Source organism: Dipodomys spectabilis, unplaced genomic scaffold, assembly GCF_019054845.1.
Source record: "Dipodomys spectabilis isolate Male_0828 unplaced genomic scaffold, ASM1905484v1 ptg000325l, whole genome shotgun sequence".
Lineage (NCBI taxonomy): Eukaryota > Metazoa > Chordata > Mammalia > Rodentia > Heteromyidae > Dipodomys > Dipodomys spectabilis.
Window position 1 is genome coordinate 1,701,195 of NW_024871002.1, and position 24,087 is coordinate 1,725,281.

At 37.2% G+C, this 24,087-nt stretch overlaps 1 protein-coding gene and 1 pseudogene across 2 annotated transcripts in view; one reads left to right on the plus strand and one right to left on the minus strand.

Moving 5' to 3' along the window:
- The window catches only part of Klhl13 (kelch like family member 13), a 175,799-nt gene that overhangs the window by 25,328 nt on the left and 126,384 nt on the right, over nucleotides 1–24,087 (plus strand). The gene's annotated exons all lie outside the window — the stretch shown is intronic.
- LOC122128239 lies at nucleotides 23,046–23,115 on the minus strand (annotated as a pseudogene).

Sequence of the window (24,087 nt, forward strand, 5' to 3'; positions counted from 1 at the left end):
TGCTTTCCATATGTGCCTCTGTTTTTCCTGTTGGTTTACTGCTTTCTAGAATTATGTGGCACTCTCAATATAGTTGTGCTTTGCAGAAACTTCTGAGACCTGAGAGTGTATTTAGCCAGGCACACTGCCAACTGCTGTTGGTAGTTTCCAGAATAATAAAGCTAAACCCTTAACTTTAAGGGGTTTCCCTCATTTGTAATAATTAGTGTATGTTTAGGATAGTCCTAGCATGGGATCACAATAGCTCAGTAGCTATGTACATATGACCATATAAGATGATGCTAATTGAAATGAACTCCAAGATATGGAAATAAGAGAGTTTTTGTTGTTGTTTATAATGTACTATGTAAAGTTATTTGTTTTTCCTTTCATTTTTTCTTTTTCTTTGGTTTACCTCCTGACGTCATTGTTTTTGAATTTGGTACCCTGTGGCATGTATATACATTTATCTGATTTGGGGAAGGCAAGGGGAATCACAAAATGGTGAGACAAAGGACAATGGGTGAACCAATGCAACAGCGATACTCACAAGACACTATGTTGGAAATGAACTTCACAACTTGGGAAGGGGAAAGATGTGGGGAGGGAAAGTGGGAGATAGATAAGAGAGAGGGTAACAATCTTAGACAAGAAATGTACTCATTGTCTTGGTTATGTAACTGTAACTCCTGTGTACACCACATTTACAATAAAATTCTAAAAGAAAGTAAGAAAGAAACCCACTAAGACAAATGACTTCTGCTTGGACATATGGGAGAGTTCTGGGCTGGTCCTTAAAGATGAATACAATTTAAATCATTGCCTTATCATGGATGCAGCATGAGTGAGAAAGCGTATCAGAGACTGAGGAAACAAAGTAAGCGAAGGCCCAGGACTAAGCAACTAGAGTATACAATGTAACTAAAGCTTATAGTAGTGTCTTTTACTTCTTAAAGGAATGCACTTCATTGTAGATAAATTATATCACAATAACTGACCATTTAAACATTAAAGTTAAGCTTCAGTGTAGAAGAAAAGAACAGTAACCTATGAACGTGAGTAAGGATGAAAATCTAATGTAGAAAAGTAACTCAAGAGATTAAAAAACACAAATAAGAGAAAATATTTGAAATTGCCCATTCATAGAAAAATAAATGTGAATCATATCCAATAACCATGAGAAAACAAAGCCTCTTAGCTAAGTTTCAAGATATACAACGAGTCATTCCTTTGTTAAAACACAACGCATATTAGATATACCCAGGGGATGGGATACATAAAAATTGAAAATAGAAATACTCTTTGTTCTAGTGATTCCATTTTGAAGACTAAACAGAATTTTAGTGTGTGCAATATTTATAAATAAGAATGGTTTATCTAATATGACTTAAAATGAAGGATTACTGTAAAGTAACTATATATCAGCAATGAGAGTGGATAAAGAATCATCTCATTGCATTAATTTGCATGTAACTTTTCATGAATGATTTTGGGCATCTTTTCATGTACTTGGTCTTTGGGAAAGTGTTCAGTTTTTTTTTTTTTTTTTTGCTAGTACCAGGGCTTGAATTCAGGGGTTGCTGTTCTTGCTTGGCTTTCTTGCTCACAGCTGGTGCACTGCCACTTGAGTCACACCAGCCTGGTGATTTTTGCTGGTTATTTTGGAGATGAAATCTGGAGTACTTTTCAGACTAGGCTGGCTCAAACCAATATAATCCTGATCTTCGCCTCCGGAGTAGAGGCGTGAAGCACCAGCGCCCTGAAGAACTCAGATATTTGCCTATTAACAGAATTAGATTGCCCCTACTAGTAATTTGTAATTGCTCTTTGGGTTCCAGATTCACATTTTCAGTAGATATGTGGCTTGCCCTTTCATTCTCCTGAAAGAACTAAAAGTTTCTCTTTCTCAGAATAAACAATTTAAAATTTGGATAAATACTAATTTATCAAGTTTTCTATGTGTCAGGCTTTTAGTAGCATAGATGCATTTGCACAACTTGTGTAAGACAACTTTCCATCTCTGGGACAGGAACCTGAGATAAACAAATCAACAAGGAGGAAAGGTTTATTCTGCTTATTATTTCAGCAGCTTTGCTTCATGGTCACTTGGCCTCATTACTTTGGGCCCACAGTAGTAGTGGGCTGTGGGCCCAAAGTAATGCGGTGATTTTTGACCTCTTTTCATTCTGACCAAAAGTAAAAATCATAGTTGTTTTTGTAATATAGTTACTCAGAAGTGTGTATTCTTTGTGTGTGTGTGTGTGTGTGTGTGTGTGTGTGTGTGTGTGTGTGTGTGAGGGGGTGTCCTGGAGCTTGAACTCAGGGCCTAGGCACTGTCCCTGAGTTATTTACCTCAAGGCTGGTGCTCTACCACTTGAGCAACAGTTCTACTTCCTGACTTTTTTCTTTCAGTGGTTAATTGGAGAAGAGTCTCATGGACTTCCTGCCTAAGTTGGCTTTTTTGTTTTTTTTTTGTTGTCGGCCATGGAGCCTGAGCTCTGGGCAGGGGCGCTGTCCCTTAGCTCTTCAGCTCAAGGCTAGCGATCTATCACTTGAGCCACAGCGCCACTTCCAGCTTTTTCTGCTTATGTGGTGCTGAGGAATCGAACCCAGGGCCTCATGCATGCAAGGCAAGCGCTCTACCACTGAGTCACCTTCCCAGCCCCCTAAGTTGGCTTTTTAGTAGGATCTCCAGTTCTCAGCCTCCTGAGTAGCTAGGATTACAGGTGTGAGCCACCAGTACCCAGCTAAAAGTATGTTTTCCTAACTTTAATTTTTAGCTGGTCAAATTTATTGTTGTATTATAAGTTACCTACAATGAAACAATACATATCTGCAATACCAATATTTATCCTTATTACTTTCTGTGTACTGGTTATTAAAAATGACTCTTTTGTGCTGGCCCACTAAACAGATTTCCTGTCCCCTAATGTGCCAGATAATTTGAAATACGTGCCTATTTAACTCTTTCTTGGAGTCATAGTCACCACTTCGTTTGCCACTAAACATTACTCATTTTTATTCTTCTCTTTCTTAATCAATTTTTTTGATTTTTATAACTTTAAAATTATTCAGATAGTACATCATTATGTTAGTAGAAAAATGGCAGTAAGTGGAGTAAAAGAACTTACAAAAAGCTAGACATCTCTTCTTATTTTGGTGCTGATTAAAATAGCAATGTGCAGCGCCAGAAGAATTATAACTCTTCAGTGTTTGTGTTTCATTACCTGTTTATGTCATGACTTTTTTCTGTGTATCAGAAATACACTGGTGATTGCACTGCCCTAATGGGATCAGAAGAGGACAAGAGCAGGAAACTGGAGTGGCTCAGTAACCTTGTGAGATAGTCTCACTTATAGCATATATGTTCTGGGTTACATCCATGTTTCCTTATTATGTGATCTCTTAACCTTCTCTCTCTGCAGACTGACTTTCTTTTATACTGTGACCATGGCTGATCAAACACTGAAGAGTTTACTTCTACCTAGACTACAATTACTTTGTTCTATTCTCAGGAAAAATTGTGAACTTAGTTATGGTTAGGGAAAATTCCATTCCTGGTCCCATCAACTTTGCTCACAAGTGATGGGATCAGAAAGAACTGTCCATGTTTATCTTGGTAGGTAGAAGATAGTTTTCAGGCATTGAGAAGTGTGTTGGTTTTATGAAAAATTGTAAAAATGCTAGTTGAATTTTAATTAAGTTGTTCCTCAGGATGTAAACTCCCTAGAAATTTGATTTAAAAGCTAAAATTCAAGCCAGGCAACAGTGGTTGCTGCCTGTAATCCTAGCTATTAAAATTTGAGGATCGCAGTTCAAAGCCAGCCCATGCAGCAAAGTCCACGAGACTCTTACCTCCAATTATCACAGAAAAAGCTGGAAGTGGCACTGTCGCTTAAGTAGTAGAGCACTTTAGCAAAAAGGAGTTCAGGGACAGCATCCAAACCCAGAGAATGAGCCCCAGTACCGGGAAAAAAAGGCTAAAACATGAAAACTAACTGAAGGACTACAAAACTAGGCCATGTACTAGCATCTTTATCGGATGGTTTTCCTTTTCTGTCTTCATTAAATAAATAATTAAATTTATACAGCACATAGAAATTTAGTCAACGTTGACCATAGGCTACTATTTTAAAAGATAGTTGTTGATTAATATGCAGAGTGTTCTGTAGATTCAATAATAGGAGTTAGATGTTAAAAAACACTTAGCTGGGAGTTGGTGGCTCATGCCTGTAATACTAGCTAGCTACTCAGGAGGCTGAGATCTGACTATCACATTTCAAAGCCAGTCTCGGCAGGAAAGTCCATGAGACTTTTATCTCTAATAAACTACCAAAAAGCTGGAAGCAGAGCTATGGCTCAAGTGGTAGAGCACCAGTCTTGAGTACAAAAGCTCAGGGACAGTACCCATGCACTGAGTTCAATTCCCAAGACTGGCACAAGTGATATTTAAAATGAGACATGTATTATAAATTTGACTCTAAACAATTTTATTTATTTATTTATTTATTCATTTATTTATTGCCAGTTATGGGGGCTGAACTCTGGGCCTGGGCACTGTCCCTCAGCTCTTCAGCTCAAGGCTAGTGCCCTACCACTTGAGCCATGGCACTACTTCTGGCTTTTTTCTGCTTATGTGGTGCTGAGGACTCGAACCCAGGGCCTCATGCATGCAAGGCAAGCACTCTACCACTGAGCCAACTTCCCAGCCCCTCTAAACAATTTTAATTTCCACATATTAAAATACAGAATTGCCTTCAAATAGGAAAGGGGAGATATGAAACTAATGTTATTACATTTTTGTTTTACTAGATACTTAACACATTATTCCATTCAATCCATAGACCCATCCTTTAAGAAGTAAGCCTTATATTGTCTGAGAACTAGGAAGAAATTAAAACCTAGGGAAAACATCCAGTATGTATATGTCAAGGTTTGGAGTTAAGCTCAAATCTGTGTCTTTGAGAATCTTTTCTGTTTAGTAGAATGAAAAGCTTATTTATCAAGCTTTTCTAAAACAGAGGTTGTAGGTAGGACTCAACTCATTTTCTTTTCTGTGTACTTGAGACTCAGTTCCAAATGCACAGCAACAATTTGTCCACATTAGGAGCAGAATAGAATTCAGATAACTTGGCTAACTTTAGGAACTTCAGAACCTGGATTTTTCTGGGGTCATGAAAGAGGGAAATCAATATTTAGAAATAGCAGTAGCCCTTTCAGTTTGGAAAGTAAAGTTTTTAAGCCTTATTATTCTAAACATTACTGTATGCTAAATTTGGAATTGGGGGAAAAAGAGAAAGGTGACCTTTCTTTTTTAGTCTCAACAAACAGAAAGGAAAGCAAAGACTGGCTGAAGTGTTTTAAGCAGCATTTTAAGCCTTTCATTTTATCTCTCTTGAAACCTGTTATTTTCAGAGTCACATTTTAATGTGAAAAATTAGAAAACAGTGTGCTTTAGGAATTTTTAGACTGTTTTTGCAATGATTAGACAAAATAAATTTAAATTTAGCATTGATGATATAGAAGTAAATCTGTCCCTCAAGTACTCATTTTTACCTGTGAGTAAATGGTAATTTACATTCTAATTTATCAACCAAAGTAGCTCTGACCAATAAAATAGAAAACAGAGTTATTTGGTTATTGTGGCTCAGACTTAGTCTGAAAACTTTTAAACTGCTTCAAAAGCATAATTCCTAAAATAGCTATTTTCTTGTCTGGATGGTAAAGAATATATGTTAAATTTCTAGCAAAAGATAAGACTGTGCCCTTTTTGTAAGCAGTCTGATTAAATGTGGTTTCTCTGGCTCATGACTTAAGATTTTCTGATATAAATTAAATCTAGCCTAATGTTTTATTAAGAATTCACAATGGCCTTTTCAAAATAGGACAGGAGATGGCAAGATGATCTTGATGTTCCAGAGTTCATATTGCTACTGTCTTCCAGGACATGAAAGGAGAAACCAAAATCGTTTTTGCTCTTCCATTAGAAGCTATCTTTTCAAGTAATAAACTAATATAGTGTGACATATTTTAAGCATCAAGCATCAGAGGTTTGACCAAACTGATCTCAGCATTTCTTTTCAAAAAGTTCCTAATTAAAAGTAGTCCTGAGATACTGTCCCAGATATTGGTCCAGGCTTAGGGAAAATGAAGCCCACTTAGAGTTAATGGATCAAACCCATCATCTGCTAGTTCCTTTTGGTGCCTCTAATGTTTTTCTCATATGCATGTCTGGAGCAGAAATTAGAATTTATTACTGATAGTGTGTTCTTCTAAAGCTGAACCTTCAGTGTTTTGACCTCTTTAGCTTTAATTCTCTCTGACTTTGTGGCCTTCTTTCCCTGTTCCTCTGAAGCCCTGCTTACATAAAAGCTAGCTGATGCACAGTTCAGCAGCCAGTATGCTATATGGAGCAGAGACTTTAGGTAACAAGTTGACCCATTAGTCAAATCCAGCTTGTTAACAATCTTGAGATTCAGATTCTTGCTTATGTCTCTTCACATCTCTCTTAGGCCCTTTATTCAATTCCCATGCTATGGGGCTGCTGCCAAGTCTAACAGCATTAATGGGAATCAGAATTACATATTCATAGTTGATTGTTGGGTTTCCTATAAACCACTTCTCCATTTTAATTTAATGTTTTTACTTCTGATTTCTAGGCTACAACTTCTTAGGTCTGTTTAATTATTAGTCAGATAAACACTAATAAATGATATTTCCCCTATTCACTTGAGCAGAGTCACAATCACTTCATATCTTTCTATTTCAGTTCTCTGTAAGTCACCTATAAACACTTCCTGTATAGTAGCTAGGTGTTGGTGGTTCACACCTGTAATCTTGGCTATTCAGGACGCTGAGATAGGAGGTTTGTCCTTTGAAGCGAGCATGGGCAGGGAAATCCTAAGACTCCAATTAACTAGAACAAAGGCCAGAAGTGGAGCTGTGGCTCAAGTGGTAGAATGTTAGCCTTGAGCGAAAAAGCTCATGGACAGCACTCAGGCCCTGAGTTCAAGCACCAGGACCGGTACAGAAGTATTTTGAAATAATACTTTATTTAATTAATCAAACATGAAATTTATAGAGATGGGCCCAGTAAAGTCCACATTTTAAAATTATTTATGGCACAAGTAAAGATTCTAGGAAGAAGGCCAATGCCAATACTTGTATCTTCTTCTATTTTTGCTTATATTTTAGTGTATCATTGTGCACTTTTAAAAAAGTTTTCTCACTAGACATTTTATTAAAGTATGCATGAACTCATAACAGCAAGGAAAAATACCATCAGGGTTCTAAGATAGCACCAAAGCATCTGTAGACATTACTAGTACTGTATAAAGGGTTAGAGGCAGCCACATAATCCAGTATGCATCATCTACATTGTGCACTTTTTTAAAGTGAACTCTGTGGGAATTTGACAAAGGCATTGCCTTTCCTGAGGATCATCACTTTGGCTAATAACACCATCATTATTATTTCCCCAGACAGAATGACTTCAAGTGATTCATATACAAGTTTTGGTGTTCCTGGGTTTGAACTCTGGGCCTTGTACTTTCCAATTACCTGTAACCTTCCATACTGTGGCCCAGATTCCACATCACTTCTAGAGTGATTTTGTCACTCTTCTTAATATTTCCTGAACTTGCTCACTTCCTTGTATTATACTTATATAAAGGAAAAATCCTATGGAAAAAGCAGGATAAATGCCTTACTTTTACTTTATTACTAATTTCTAATGGAATGAGTTGGGTTTATAGTACCTAACACAGATATTTGGTGATCAACATTAATGTCACTGTGAACTTGTATATTTAGACATATTTGATGTGTTTCAATCCATTGCAGTTATTAGTCTTATTGATACCCAAAGGGTCACATATTTGGCCAATGGAAGCATGTTTAATTTGTTTGCAGTAGTCTGCGATGGGATAGTGTATCATACATTTCTTGATATGACAAGGTACTCCAGGTTGTCTTGCATTTTTTTTTCTAGTAGACCCCATGATCAGCCATTTTCAAAAAGAGTGTTTGCTTTTTGTTGCAGGATTGGTTTTATTTAGACATAACAATATAGGTACTAGGAGTATTTTGTTGCTAAACTTTCATTGTTTTAAGGTCTTTCCCTGTTACAAATGTGTAATTATCTTTTAATAAGGTACATATGAAAGCATTTTATTAATAATTCTACTTCATACTTTAGGTAACCTAGTAGATGTTGCATGTTTATCTTCTGTCTACAAAGTCTAATAATTATTGTTTTTAGTACCTCATTATACCTACATAATAACCTTATAATAATACTCTACTGCTAACAACAATATGATCATTAAGAGAAATTAAAGACTAATGTGTAGTCATTATGTCCTTCAAGCATATCCTTTTAGAAATGCACAGTTAAATTGTGTTTCACGGTCACTAGAAACAGAATTCTTTTTAATGCATTCATACACCAAATAGAATAAACAACAAAATCTTTTACTTTTACTTTTTATAGTTTTCAAATTAAATTAGATATGCTATTTATAGAGTTTCAAAGTCAAATGAACAAAAGAAGATAATATTCAAAGCAGTCAAAGTATTGTCCTTGCCCCTTTCTCAGAAAGATTAACATCCTTTTTTAGAAAAGTAAAGACAAACTATGCACACTATTTTTCCACTGAGCTTTGCCTTCAGAATATATTCCATAAACGCTTATGCCTTCTTCATTTTCCAGCTACTCTGCAATCTACTGAGTACTTTCTCATTTTTTATACATTTTTTATTGCAAAAATACTGTACAGAGGGGTTACAGTTACATGAGCAAGGTAATGAGTACATTTCCGATCAAGTATTGTTATATCCTCCTTTGTTTTTCCCTTACCATCTCTTCTCTCCCACCTCCACACTAGCACCCCCCCCCCCTTAAATTGTAAAGTTCGTTTTTCAACATAGTGTTTTGTGCATCTCATTGTTGCAATGGGTCAACCTGTATCTGTATTTAAGGATTTTGCTTTTACTCTTCCCTCCCCAAATTAGAGAAGTGTATATCCAAGATGCTGGGCACTGACATCAAATACAGTGAAAACAGGGGTTATACTGTGGGGGAGAAACATACAAAGAAACAAAAAAATCACATGGTATAAATACATTAGAAACAATAGCAAGAAAGAAAAAAAACACTTGTGTCTCTATCTTGGGGTTCATGTCGTTTAACAGCATCTTATCTGGTCATATATACATAGCTTTTGACATTTTCTGCTTGTCCTAGACATATACTAGTTATTGCAAATAAGGGAAACCATGTGACCTATGTTTCTTTGGGCCTGGTTTACTTCACTTAATATTATTTTTTCCAAGTCTTTCCATTTCCTAACAAATGGGTAATGTCATTCTTTCTGATGGAGACATAGAAATCCATTGTGTATATATACCACATTTTCTTGATCCATTCATCTACTGAGGGGCATCAGGATTGGTTCCATCTTAGCTATGGTAAATAAGGCTGCAATAAACATAGCTGTGCTGGTTGCTTTAGTATGGTTGTGTTTGTGATCATTTGGGTAAATGCCCAAAAGTGGGATTGCTGGGTCATAAGAGAGCTCTATGTGGAGTCTTTGGAGGAAACCTCAATAATGTTTTTGAAGTGGTTGAACAAGTTTACACTTCCACTAACAATGCAGTAGGGTTCCCTTCTGGCCATGTACGCTCCAGAATCTGTTGTTAAAGTTCTTGATTATAGCCACTCTAACTGGGGTGAGGTAGAATCTCAATGTTGTTTTGAATTACATTTCTTTTATGGCTGGAGAGGTCGAGCATTTCTTCATGTGTCTATTGGCCATTCTTATTTATTCTTCAGAGAAATTTCTCTGTAAGTCTTTAGCTCACTTATTTATTAGGCAGTTGTTTCTTTGAGGATTTGTTGTTGGGGGATTTAATTTTTTTTTTAAATTTAATTTAATTTTATTTGTGAACATACTGTACAGAGGAGTTACAGTTACATGGGCAGGATAATGCATACATTTCTTATAAAGCATTGCAGCCTCCTCCTTTGTTTACCCTTCACATCCCTTCCCAGCCTCCCCCCTCCCTCCCTAATCCCAATCCTTCTCCTTCCCCTCCCCCCCCCCCCCCCCCCGCCCCCGCACCAACGTTGTAAAGCTCGTTTTGGACATGACAACTTGTACTTCTCATTGTTGCAACAGGTCCACCTGTATCCTTAAACAACTGGTTTTTCCCCATCTCCTCCACAAGTTATACTGACATCAAATATAGTGAAAGCAGGGGTTATACTGTGGGGGAGGGACATACAAAGCAACAAAGAGATAATCTTATAAATGTGTTAGAAACACATGCATGAAAGAAAAAAACATTAAAATACACATCTAAGGGTTCATTTTCCTGACATCACATTATCTGACCTTTTCCGCTTGACTCATACATATACTAGATATTACAAATAAGGGAAACCATGGGACCTACGTTTCTTTGGGCCTGGCTTACTTCACTTAATATAATTTTTTCCAAGTTTTTCCATTGGGATTTAATTTTTTGAGTCCAAGGGTATTTTAGACATGAGATCCTTATCTGTTGTATGGCTACTGAAGATCTCCCAATCCGTTGACTTTCTATTGATCTTGCTAGCTATGTCCTTTGCCATGCAGAAGCTCTGCAGCTTCATGAAATCCCATTGGTCCAACCTTTCTTTGATTCATTGTGTTTCTGGGTCTCTTAAGAAAATTTAGACCTGTGCCAAGGAAACCTAGGGTTTCTCCTGTTCTGTCCTGTAATGTTTTCAGGGTGTCTGCTTTGAATCTGAGGTCTTTGATCCATTTGGAGTTGATTCTGGTACAGGGTGATATATAAGGATCTAGCTTTAGTTTTCTACAAGTGATTAACTAATTTTGCCAGCACCATTTACTGAAGAAGCTGTCTTTCTTCCATTCTATTTTTTTAGCTCCTTTATCAAAGATTAAGTAGTTGTAGGTCTGTGGGTTCATTTCTGGGTTTTCAATTCTATTCCATTGGACCTGAGTTCTCTTCTTGTGCCAGTACCAAGTTGTTTTGATTACTATGGCTTTGTAGTAGAGTTTGAAATTTGGTATTGATATCCTCCAACACTGTTCTTTCTCATAAAGATCATTTTTGCTATTTGGGGTCTTTTATTGTTCCATATGAATTTTTGGATTGCATCTTCTATGTCCTTGAAGAATGAGGTTGGGATATTGATGGGTATCACATTAAATCTGTAGATAGCCTTGGGAAGTATTGCCATTTTCACGATGTTGATCCTTCCAATCCAGGAGCATGGGAGGTTTTTCCACTTTCTAAGTTCTGTTTTGATTTCCTGTTTTAGGTTTTTAAAGTTTTCATCATAGAGGTCCTTCACTTCTTTAATTAATTCCTAGGTATTTTATTTTTTGTGGGGCTATTATGAGTGGAGTTGCTTTCCTGATTTCAACTGTGTTCTTCTCATTGTTGGCATACAGAAAAGCCATTGATTTTGGGGGGTTAATTTTATACCCTGCTACTTTGTCAAAGTTTCAAATCAGCTCAAGTAATTTGGGAGTGGAATCCGTGGGATTCTTTAAATACAAGATCATGTCATCTGCAAAGAGGAAGAGTTTTACTTCATCTTTCCCTATTTGGATCCTCTTTATGTTTGCATATTGTGTCATTGCTGTAGCTAGGCATTCTAATACTAAATTGAAGAGAGGTGGAGAGAGTGGACATCCTTGTCTTGTTGTTGAGTTAAGAGGAAATGGCTTTAATTTTTCACCATTACATATAATGCTGGCTGTAGGTTTGTCATATACAGCCTTTATTGTATTGAGAAATGTTCCTTGGATTCCTAATTTTTCCAGAGCCTTCATCATAAAGGGTCTTGTCAAATGCCTTTTCTGCATTTATTGAGATAACCATGTGGTTCTTGTCCTTGCTCTTGTTGATGTGATCAGTTATATTGATTTGTGTATATTGAACCAGGTTTGCATCCCTGTAATGAATCCTATTTGATCGTGGTGTATGATTTTTTGGATGAATTATTGAAGTCGATTGGCCAAAATTTTGTCAAGAAGTTTTGCATCAATGTTCATCAAAGAAATGGGTCTATAGTTCTCTTTCTTTGATGAGTCCCTGCCTGGTTTTTGGATGGTTGTAATGGCTTCATAGGAAGAGTTTGGTAGTGAATTTTCTCTTTCAATTTCATTGAAGAGTTGGAGGAGTATTGGTGAGAGTTCTGCTTTGAAGGCCTTGTAGAATTCTGCTGTGAAACCATCTGGTCCTGGGCTTTTCTTACATGGGAGGTCTCTTATTGCTGTTTCTAGTTCAATGCTTGATATGGGCCTGTTAAGTTGGTTTAATTCATCTTGGTTTAGTTTTAGCAGGTCAATATTTCCTCGGAAATAGTCCATTTCATCTAGATTCTCAAACTTATTGGCATAAAACTTTGAGAGGTATTCCCTTATAATGTTCTGAATGGTGGTTGTTTCTGTGGAGATATTTGCATTTTCATCTCTAAGATTGTTTATTTGGGTGTGTTCTCTTTTTTTCTGATAAGATCTGCTAGGGGTCTGTCAATGTTGTTAATTTTTTTGAAGAACTAGTTCTTCGTTTTGTTGATTCTTTCTACGATTTTTTGGATTCTAATTCATTTAATTCTGATTTTATTTTAATTATTTCTTTTTGTCTTCTGGATTGGGGTTTAGCTTGCTGCTCTTTTTCAAGGAGGATCAGATGTCTCATTAAATTGATGGTTTCAGATCTCTCCAAGTTGTTGATGTAGGAACTCAGAGCTATAAACTTGCCCTTGAGTACTGCCTTTGCTGTGTCCCAGAGGAGCTGGTAATTGTGTGTTCATTTTTGTTGAATATCATGAACATTTGAATTTCCTTTCTAATCTATTCCATGACCCACTGGTGATTCAGCAGTGAGTTGTTCAGCCTCCACGTGTTACAGGACTTTCTTTGGTGGCTTTTGGTGTTGTTCTAATTTCTTAATTTGGACATTTGTTTTGTCACCTAAAATGTGGTCTATTTTGGAAAATGTTCCGTGTGCTGCTGAGAAGAATGTGTATTCTGATGCTTCTGAATGAAATATTCAGTAGATGTCTGTTAAATCGAGTTGATCTATGCAGTTGTTTAGATCTGCAGTATCTCTTTTGAGTTTTTGCCTGGTTGATGTATCTCATGGGGATAGTGGTGTGTTAAAGTCCCCAACAATTAATGTCTTTGGATCTATGTGAGATTTGAGGGAAAGTAGTGTTTCTTAGATCAATTTGGGTGCTCTGTTGTTTGGTGAATAGATATTTAGAATTTTAATATCCTCCTGAAGGACAGATCCCTTAATTAGTATGTAGTGACCTTCTTTATCTCTTCTCACTAATTTCAATTTGAAATGTATTTTATCTGATATTAAAATTGCAACTCCTGCCTGTTTATGGGGGCCATTTGCTTGGTAGATTTTATTCTAGCCTTTCACTTTCAGACTATGTTTTTATGGCAAGGTGTGTCTCTTGAAGGCAGCAGATAGAAAGATCTTGCTTTTTAATCCAAGTAGACATTTCATGTCGCTTAATTGGTGAATTAAGTCCATCAATATTGAGAGGTGTTTGGTAGTTCCTGCCATGTTATCCACTTTCTTGAGGTCTGTAACAAGTGGGTTCTTCCTATGGTTCTTGGATTCTCAGTATGGGTGCAGTTTCTTGGCCTTTATTGTGCTCTTTTTGGTTTTCTATGTGTAGGTCATCTTTAAGTATCTTTGTAAGGCTGGTTTGGTGGAGATAAGTTTCCGTTTTTGTTTGCTATGGAAGGTTTTTATTTGGCCTTCGGTTATGAATGAGAGTTCAGCTGGGTACAGTACTCCTGGTTGAGGCTGTTTGTGTTTAGGGCATTGCATACATCATTCCAGGCTCTTCTTGCTTTGATTGTCTCTGCTGTGCAATCTGAGGATATTCTAATTGGTTTCCCTTTATAGGTGATGGATCTTTTCTCCTTGACAGCTTTAAGGATTCTTTCCTTGGTCTGAATTGATCCTGTGTGGATTATAATGTGACGGTGGGATGTCCTGTTCTGCTCTGGTCTATTTGGGGTTCTAAAAGCTTCTTGTATCTGAATAGGTCTATCTTTTTGCATGTTTGGAAAGTTCTCTGCTAGGATCCTGTTAAATATATTTCCTAGACCATTAACTTCTGTTTCTAGGAGGTCCTCTACACCCATTATCCTCAGATTAGGCCTTCTGATGGTGTCTTCTAAATGTTGAATAGATCTATCATAGTTCTTGCATTTGTCTTGGATAGTTGTATGTTCTTTCTCTATAATATCTAGACTGTCTTCAGTCCCAGAGATTCAGTCTTCTGCATGGTCTAACCTCCTGACAAGACGGTCTTTTTAATTTCTTTTCCTTCTAGTTGGTCGGCTTTCATGGCTTCAAATTCTTTGTTGGAGCTTTGTTACAGATCTTGTATGTACTTCTTACTTCCTTAATTTGGTTTTCAGTGTTTATTCTCAAATCCTTTAGTTGATTGTTTATGGTTTCATTGGGCTCCCTTTCCTTCTGACAGGCTCCATTCAGCATTCCCTTTGTGGTCTCCTTGGATTTCTTCAGCTGTCAGTTTATGGATTCCATGAATGCCTCTATTGATCTTTGTCTATTCTCATCCTGCTCATGCAATTCCTGTATTACTCTTTGATTAGGTTCTTCACACTCACGAGATTCCTGTATTAATTTTTGGTTAGCGTCATCATGCTCGTGATGTTCCTGCATTAATCTTTGGTTAACTTTGCCTCATCCCTATCAAGCTCACACTGAATCCTTTGCAAGTTTTCAATCTTTTCATTCACCATGTTTACCAATGGTGTTTGTAGCACTTTTTGGGAACTCTTCTCTAGATTATTCATTAACTGTTCTGTTACCTGATCATCATGAGTGGGCGTTGAGATACCTGGACTTGCCATTTTTCTTGTGTTTCTCCTGCTTTTTCTGCCCATTTGGTATGAAAGTAACACCAATTTCACGCTACAACACTATTTTAAGGCAAGCATCAGAGTCCTGCAGTTGCACAGTCAAAATGGCTGCAGAGACAATCTAGTTCAAGAGATATAATCTATCCAACATCAAATCACTATGTATTAATGGGCTAAGAACATCAAAGAGGGATTCATCAGACCAGAAATTAACAGGCTTAGGGATAATTGTGGGGAAAATAGGATTAGAAGGATGTGGAGAGTTAAAAGGAAAATTGAATTTAACCAAGTCCTAATCTCAGAGATGAAATGGATAGAACAGAATGAAAAGAGAGAGATAAACAAGAAAAAAATGAAAAAAATAATTTAAATAAAAAAATGAAATACTTAAACATTATGTAAGTATAAAGAAATAATACTGATAGAAGAAAAGAATAAGATGAGAAGAGAGATAGATAAAATGAAAAAATAAAAAATGAAAAAATGGAACACTTAAGAATTATATAGGTATATGGGGCTGGGAAAGTGGCTCAGTGGTAGAGCGCTTGCCTTGCATGCCTGAGACCCTGAGTTCAATTCCTCAGCACCACATAAGCAAAAAGAAAAAAGCCGGAAGTGGCGCTGTGGCTCAAGTGGTAGAGCGCTAGTCTTGAGCTGAAGAGCTGAGGGACAGCGCCCAGGCCCAGAGTTCAGGCCCATGACCGGACCCCCCTGCCTCCCAAAAAAAGAATTATATAGCTATAAAGAAATAGGGCTGGGAAGGTGGCTTAGGGGTAGAGTGCTTTCCTTGCATGCATGAGGCCCTGGGTTCAATTCCTCAGCACCATGTAAACAGAAAATGCCAGAAGTGCCGCTGTGGCTCAATCGGTAGAGTGCTAGCCTTGAGCTGAAGAGCAGAGGGACAGTGTCCGGGCACAGAGTTCAAGCCCCATGAACAAAACAAAAGAGAACAAAAAACATAAAAGAAATAATAGTACTATTAAAGAAGGTAAGCCTAAGAGGTTGTGAATTGAGTAATCAATTTCTGAATTAAGTATGTACACAATGAAGGATAAGGTCTAAAATTCGACCACGGGTATGTATCTGGGGATGAGTAGAACAGCAATTAAGTCATGCAAAAAATAAAAATAAAAAAGGACCAAAAGGTTAAAAGAGACTTAAAACACACACACACACACACACACACACACACACACACACACACACACACACACACACACACCCGTAAAGTAAAAATTATGAAAGAAAGGAAAAGAAGGAGAAAACAATTTTTTAAAAATTAAAAAATAATTAGGTAGAAAAATGAGGTATTTGATTTTTTTGGGGAGTGGGAGGAAAGATCTTGTATCTCCCCTGTGTCTGTAGCCAGTCTCTTGGTGGATTCTATGGTTTGCTTATGGTGTTTGGTTTTCTTTTTTTTTTTTTTTTTTAATTTTTTTTTTGGGGTCCGGTCGTGGAGCCTGAACTCTGGGCCTGGGCGCTGTCCCTCAGCTCTTCAGCTCAAGGCTAGCACTCTACCACTTGAGCCACAGTGCCACATCCGGATTTTTTCTTTTTGCTTATGTGGTGCTGAGGAATCGAACCCAGGGCCTCAGGCATGCAAGGCAAGCGCTCTACCACTGAGCCACCTTCCCAGCCTGGTGTTTGGTTTTCTTATGGCTTGATTTCTTAAGTCAGTTTTTTGAGCAGGCAGAAAAATACTCTACCTTAACCAGGACCTTGTGATCCTCCTCCCAGGGTTGTTCAGTGGGAGGGAGGTCTGCTTTGAGTATCGCAAAAGAGGGAGATGTCTGTTTCCTCTAGCTTGGAGTTGCTGTGATGAGGCTAAGTTCTGGGTAGGGTTGAGGCCTATCAGCAATAAGTAGCTTTTCCCTGAGGGGCTAGCTCCTGAGACACTCATAGAGCCCAGCCTGGAGCCATTCTCAGGATTTATGTTTACTGATTTTTCAATTGTTTGTCTTTTACCCCTTCTGCTGCTGGGTGTGTTGCCTAGGTTGGGGTGTGGAGGGGTAGCCTCTGGCTCTGTTTACCCAGTGAAGAAAGTCACTCCTAGAGGGGCAGAGCTTTCTCTGCCTGGGAGTGGCGACTTTCCCCTGGGTGGACCTGAGTCTGGCACGTCAGGTCAGGTTCCTGTGACCTGCTGAATGGCTCCTATTGTTTTCTTCCAAGGCCTGAGTTGGAGCCAGTTGCTAGGCTGTGCCTTTGTCAGTATTATAGATGAAGTTCTTCTCTGGTGAGGGGAGAGGGGCTACCTTCCCACCACTGCTCCATAAGAAGGAGTAAGGATGTCTTGGCATGTACTCACTCCAGCCTCTTGGTTTCTGGGCCTTCCCTGGTCTGCGATCAGCAGGATGAAGATTTTTGCTCCTTGTCAGTTCTTGTTGGTGGTGAATAGAATCTGCTTGCACATAGCATCTGGTGCCTTTGTCCCGGGCTCTCTGTGTTGATATGGTGGCAGCCGCCACCACCACCGCAGACGCTGGCAAGTGCTCAGATCTGTCTCCTTGACCAAGCTGCCTGCATTTTTCCTCTCTGGCCAAACTCTCTGTAGTGTGATGGCACACTTGGTGTGATTCTCTAAACTAGGACTGTTCACTGGAACACTAAAACTGCTTTCTATGTGAGAACTTGTTTAGCCTCCAGCTTCTCTGCCATCTTACAAGTATGTGAGTACTTTCTTCTGCCAGTCCTCTACTGATGGACTGGTTCTCCATTGCAAACTGTACTGCAATGCCTAGCTTATGTATGCAAGATCTTATTGGACCTCTTAGAGAACTTTAACTTTAAATGAAACTTCAGGATATCCTGTCCAGTCTGGGATTGAAAATATATAAAATGCCTGGTGGTGAGCTAATGCCTGCTTGGTAGGCCTGGTTATAATTATGTAGGTTTAAGAAGCTAAGGAAGCAACCATTGTCTCTGCCTCTTAAAAGGATTTATCAAAGGTTCTGACTCATTTCCTTCATTTGTTGTTGATGGTAGCTCTTATCTGTCTGTTTCTATGAGGTGCTTACCACAACAGCCATCTAAGACTGCCTGGAGATTTTTCAAGGACAATATGTTAACATGGCCCTTTCCCTACATATATTGTGAAAGGAAAATAAAAAAAAATTCATCTCCTGTTTTTATTTTCCCCATCCTTTTTTCCTTCTATCAGAATTGTGTGTGTGTGTGTGTGTGTGTGTGTGTGTGTGTGTGTGTGTGTGTGTGTACAGCATCTCTTATGTTTCTCAGCTGGTTTGCTGCCCCCTTTTCTATGGTCTAGAGATAAGGGACTGTCCAAGTGCTAGTCTTCAAGTTTGGAAAAAGAACATTTTAAATGTGAGCTTTGGTGTCCTAGTTATTTCTAGTTGCTAGTTTTCTCTCTCTTATAAACCCAAACCCAAAGCAAATCTTTTAAAAATTATATATATATATATATATATATATATATAGAGAGAGAGAGAGAGAGAGAGAGTAAAAATACTTTACAGAGGGTTTACAGTTACAAGTAAGGTAATGAGTACATTTCCTATTGAGCATTGTTCACTCCTCCTTTGTCTTTTCCCTACCAATCCTTCCCTTCCCACCTCCCCAACTCCTCCCCTCCAGAATTTATTTAAAAAAAAATTTTTTTGTTGTGAAAATACCGTACAGAGGGGTTACAATTACATGAGCAAGGTAATGAGTACATTTCTTATCAAGCATTGTTGCCTCCTCCTTTTTTTCTCCTTACCATCCCTTCTCTCCAGATTTTCTAAAGTTTGTTTTCAACATAGTGTCATGTACATCTCATTGTCACAATGGGTATCCTTATTTCAGCATTTTGTTATTTCTCTTCCCCTCCCCAAATTAGAAAAATGTATATATAAGATTCAGGGCACTGGAATCAAATACAGTGAAAACAGTAGTTATACCATGGGGAAGAACATACAAAAGAAACAAAAAAAATCACATAGTACATTATAAATACATTAAAAGCAATAGCAAGATAGATAAAACCACTTGTGTCTCTATCTTGGGGTTCATTTTACTTAACATCATCTTATATGTTCATATGTACATAGCTTTTGACCTTTTCTGCTTGTCCTAGACATATACTCGTTATTGAAAATAAGGGAAACCATGGGACCTATGTTTGTTTGGGCCTGGCTTACTTCACTTAATATGATTTTTTCCAACTCCTTCCATTTCCTAACAAATGGGTCTGTGTCATTTTTCTGATGCAGGCTTAGAATTCCATTGTGTGTGTGTGTGTGTGTGTGTGTGTGTGTGTGTGTGTGTGTGTGTGTGCGTGTGTATATATCACATTTTCTTGATCCATTCATCTACTGAGGGGCATCTGTGTTGTTTCCATATCTTAGCTATGGTAAACAATGCTGTGATAAACATAGTTGTGCTGGGAACTTTAGTATAGTCTTGTTTGTGATCCTTTGGGTAAATGCCCAAAAATGGGATTGCTGGGTTGTAGGGGAGCTCTATGTGTAGTCTTTTGAGGAACCTCCATATTGCTTTCCAAATTGCCAAACCAAGTCTTTTAGCCTTCCTGACCTTTTGTTCAAACTCAGGTTTTCAAGCTTGTTAGGCATCTTACTTCTTGACCCATATCCATAGCCCAAGTTCTCTTTTACAGTTACTAATATGAACTCAGGGGAGAATGAAGAAATATTTTCATTGGGAATAGCAAGAGGGACTATTATTTGTGTTTTCAGAAGTAAATACAGAAAAATGGTAAATTTTTCATTTCTAGTGTACTTAGGGAGGTAGGCTAGTTTTTGTTACTACCAAGAAATACTTAGTGAAGAAAATATTTTTCAAATGATACATTCCTCTTTTATAGAACTGCCTCATGCTTCAGTTTACAGGGTAGAGTCCCAAGTTTTCAGCTACTGCCACTGGTCATTTTGTCAAATATAGCTTTTCAAGTTTAGGAAATGAAATGCAGGATGCCCAGTTAAATTTGTATTTTATACAACCAATGAAAATAAAAGTATTCCTTGTATTGTTTAAAGTGAACTTTATACTAAAAAGTTATTATTTATTTGAAATTTGATGTTAACTGGGTACTCTGTACTTTTCTTAATAACTTCATTCAAAATCACTTAGTGGCTTGATACCAAACTTCATTGTACTAATTTTATTATCACTGCCATTTGCTGATGAAATATGAATAAAAATTGGTTTTATAACCTTAATTACTATATATCCCTCTAGTCTAATTACAACTTTGTAGCCTTTGACATATGGACCCTTTGTACCAATCTTTCTATTCCTCCCATGCCCTAGATTCTTTTTTTAAATTTAATTTTATTGTCAAGGTGATGTACAGAGGGGTTACAGTTATATATGTAAGGTAGAGAGTACATTTTCTGTCGAACTTGTTACCCTCTCTCTCATTTTTGTTCCACTTACCCTTTTCCCACTCCTCCAAGTTGTGCAGTTCATTTCCAACATATTGTCTTGTGAGTATCACTGTTGCATTGGTTCTCCCTTTGTCACTTGGCTCACCATTTTGTTGTTCCCCTTCCCTTTCCTAATTCAGATTAGGATAGATACAATACCCAAGGTACCAAAATCAAATAACGGTGACAACAGGAGATAAATGATAAGAACAACACAAAAGAATACAGAAAAATCACATAATACATTAAAAACAACAACAACAAAGAAAAACCTCTTGTTTCCTTGTCTTGGAGTTAATTTTGCTTAGCATCATCTTATATGGTCACATGTACATAGCTATTGAGCTATTCTGCTCATCTGCTAGGACTACTGTAGGCATATATTAATTATTACTAATGAGGGAAAACATGGAGCCTATGTTTCTTGGATCTTGCTTACTTCAGTTAATATGACTTTTTCCAAGTCTTTTCACTTCCTTAAGAATAGGGTGATGTAATACTTTCTGGTGAAAGCATAGAATTCCATTGTGTATATATGCCACATTTTCTTGATCCATTCATCTACCGGGGGGCATCTGGGTTGGTTCCATATCTTAGCTGTAGTAAATAATGCTGCAGTGAATAAGGTTGTGCTGGTAGCTTTAGTACAGTCTTGCCCAGAAGTGGGATTGCTGGGTCATAGAGGAGCTCTATGTGTAGTCTTTTGCAGAAACTCCAAACTCCTTTCCAGAGTGGTTGATCAAGTTTATACTCCCACCAACATTGCAGTTGCATTCCCTTTTAGCCACATCCCTGCCAGCATCTGTTGTTATTAGATTTCTTGATAATGGCCATTCTAACTGGGGTGAAGTGGAATCTTAATGTTGTTTTGATTTGCATTTCTTTTATGGTCAGAGATGTTGAGCATTTCTTCATGTGTCTATTGGCCATTCTTATTTCCTCTTCAGAGAAGTCTCTACTTATTAATGGGGTGGTTGTTTCTTTGAGGATTTGTTGTTGGGGGATTTAATTTTTTGAGTTCTAAGTATATTTTAGATATGAGGCCCTTGTCTTTGTATGGCTAGTGAAGATCTTCTCCCAATCTGTTGTCCCAGACTCTTGTCACCACCATTCTCTGAGTTTTTTTTTCTAAGAGAACCAAGATAAATGCACTGAGATTAAATCTGGGACTTTCTAAGAGTCATTTTAAGTGCTTAAAAATGAGAAGGATGTTATTGTTTAATAGCATAAAGAGCCATACTGATGTCTGGGACAAAATGAGAAAAATTGTTAGCATTCTTGCTGTTGAAGGCACTTAAAATACTGACAGTTTGTTCATAGAATTTTTCTTTAAAGCATTTTGTACAGTTTTATTGAGAATTCTACTACCCTGAGATTCATTCATTTAAATATGTAATTCTGGATGAGGAAGAATGATGAAACAGGTGACATCAATCAAGATGCATTGTATTTATAACTTGATTTTTCAGATGGTAACTCCTTTGTAAACTACTTTGGGATAATAACAATATAATGAAAAAAAAAGTAGTTATGTAATTGTTAGTATATTCATGGATACATGTGATTATCGATACAGTTTTAAATATTTTGGCGGGACTGGTCCTGGGGCTTGAACTCAGGGCCTGTGCACTGCCCCTGAGGGTTTTTTTGTTTTGTTTTTTGTTTTTTATACTTTAGGCCATTGCTCTATCACTTGAGCCACAGCTCTACTTCCAGCTTTTTGGTGATTAATTAGAGGTAAGGGTTACTCTGTGACTTTCTTGCGTGGGCTGGCTCTAATCTGTGATCTTCAGATCTCAGCCTTTTGAGTAGCTAGGATTACAGGTGTGAGCCACCAGGGCCCGGCTAAATTTAATATATTTTATCACCAGAAAACAATCCTTCTGTGCTTTATCCTTTACAGTCAAGCTATCATTCCCTCTTATTTTTCTTCCCTCAGCCCCATGTAACACTAATTTCATTAGCATTCTTACATATTTTCCTATTGAGAAGGTTAGCATGTTTTCAAAAGTCATTTACACTATAATGAATGTCAGTATCCTGTTACTTTTTAAGAATGATTTTCTATTGCATTAAAAAAATCCATCTATGTATTACTGGACACTGGCATGGTTCTTACCTCTTGCCCAAAGTAAGTAGTGCTAGGAACATGTAGGTACAAGTGCTGAATTGAGCAGCTGTTTTGTGTGTGTGTGTGTGAACATGTTGGACCATATGAGAATTCTATTGAACTTCTATTTAATTTGTTGAGGAACTACATTCTTACTCTGGTATCTCTACATGTTTATATTCCCACCAAGGCTTCCCAGATGTCCATTTCCTCTCCCACATTTGTTTTTTTTTTTTTTTCTTTTGATAATACCATCCTCATGGGAATGAACTGGTATGTCCTGGCCTTGATGTACATTTCCAAAACGATTAGTGATGTTGAGTGTATTTCCATGAGCTTGTCCATTATTTGGGTATCTTCTTTGTACAAATTTTTGTTCAAATTCCATGCCCATTTCTAAGCTGCCTTTTCTATAGCTGTAAATCTATCTACATGAGTTTATCAGATAAGTAATTACATTTTTTCTCTTTCTGTAGTTTTTTTGCATATATTTGGCAATATTCATATAGTACAAAATTTAAACTTTGATGAAGTCCAGTTCATTTGTTCTTTTTTTGCTCATGTTTGGTGTCTGAGACTTCTAAAAGTAAGGTTCTAGTTTTATTCCTTTGCACGTGGCTTTTAGGGTGTACCTGTATTTTGTGCAGGGGCCATGCTAATCTTCTCTGTATCGTTCTAATTTTAGTATATGTGCTGCCGAAGTGAACACTGTACCTGTATTTTGTATTTAACAAATCGTTTGGCTTTGGAACCCTAGGCTAAAATAACCATGATATCACTTTACTTCTGAATTCTTGTTTCTATTTCATTGGCTTGTATGTCTGTCCTTGCACATACTACATTGTTTCTATCACTGTTGCTCTGTAGTAACTTTTGCAGCCTGGACTGTAAATCCTTCAGGTTTATTCTTCTATGATTACTTTTTAAAAGCTAAAACCTTTACTGTAAAACTCCCAAGGACACTATGTTGGAAATGAACTCTACAGCATGTGAGGGGGAGGGAAGAAACCGGGGAGGGAAAGTGGGAGAAAAGGAGGAAGGGGGTAACAATGTTCCGACAAGACATGTACTCATTTCCTTACTTATGTAGGTGTAACACCTCTGTATATCACTTTTACAATAAAGAAAATTAAAAAAATTAAAAACTCCCAAGAAAAATGACACATAACACAGTGTATTTTGACAGAGAGCCAGGGGAAGAAATGTTCTGAAGGGCTATTGCTAAAATAGGTATATCTAAGTGTTTGGAGGATGATGAGGAAGGAAAGAATAAAAGGAAGTTATGTATTCTTACAACTCTGAGGATTAAAGAGACAAATTTGCTTAAATAGCAAGCATATGACCTTTGTTGTTAGTATTCTAAGATTGTTCACATTGTTGCTTTGATAATGAGACTCTGAACCAATGTCTAATTAGAAAAATGAAAATGTGCAAACTATTTGATCAAGGAGAATTTAGTACAGATAATTATTAACTATTTGTATATATTTGTTAACTAAGTAACTAAAAGTATATTATCCAGCACAGATGATATTCTATAGAATAGTTATTATGTGGCTTTTAAGTGCTTGAATATAATAAACCATCCTATTTCTACAAAGAAGTTAGTTATTATTTTGATCATTGTTGCATTAAATCTGTAAGTTACTTTGGGGAATATTGCCATATTAACATTAAATCT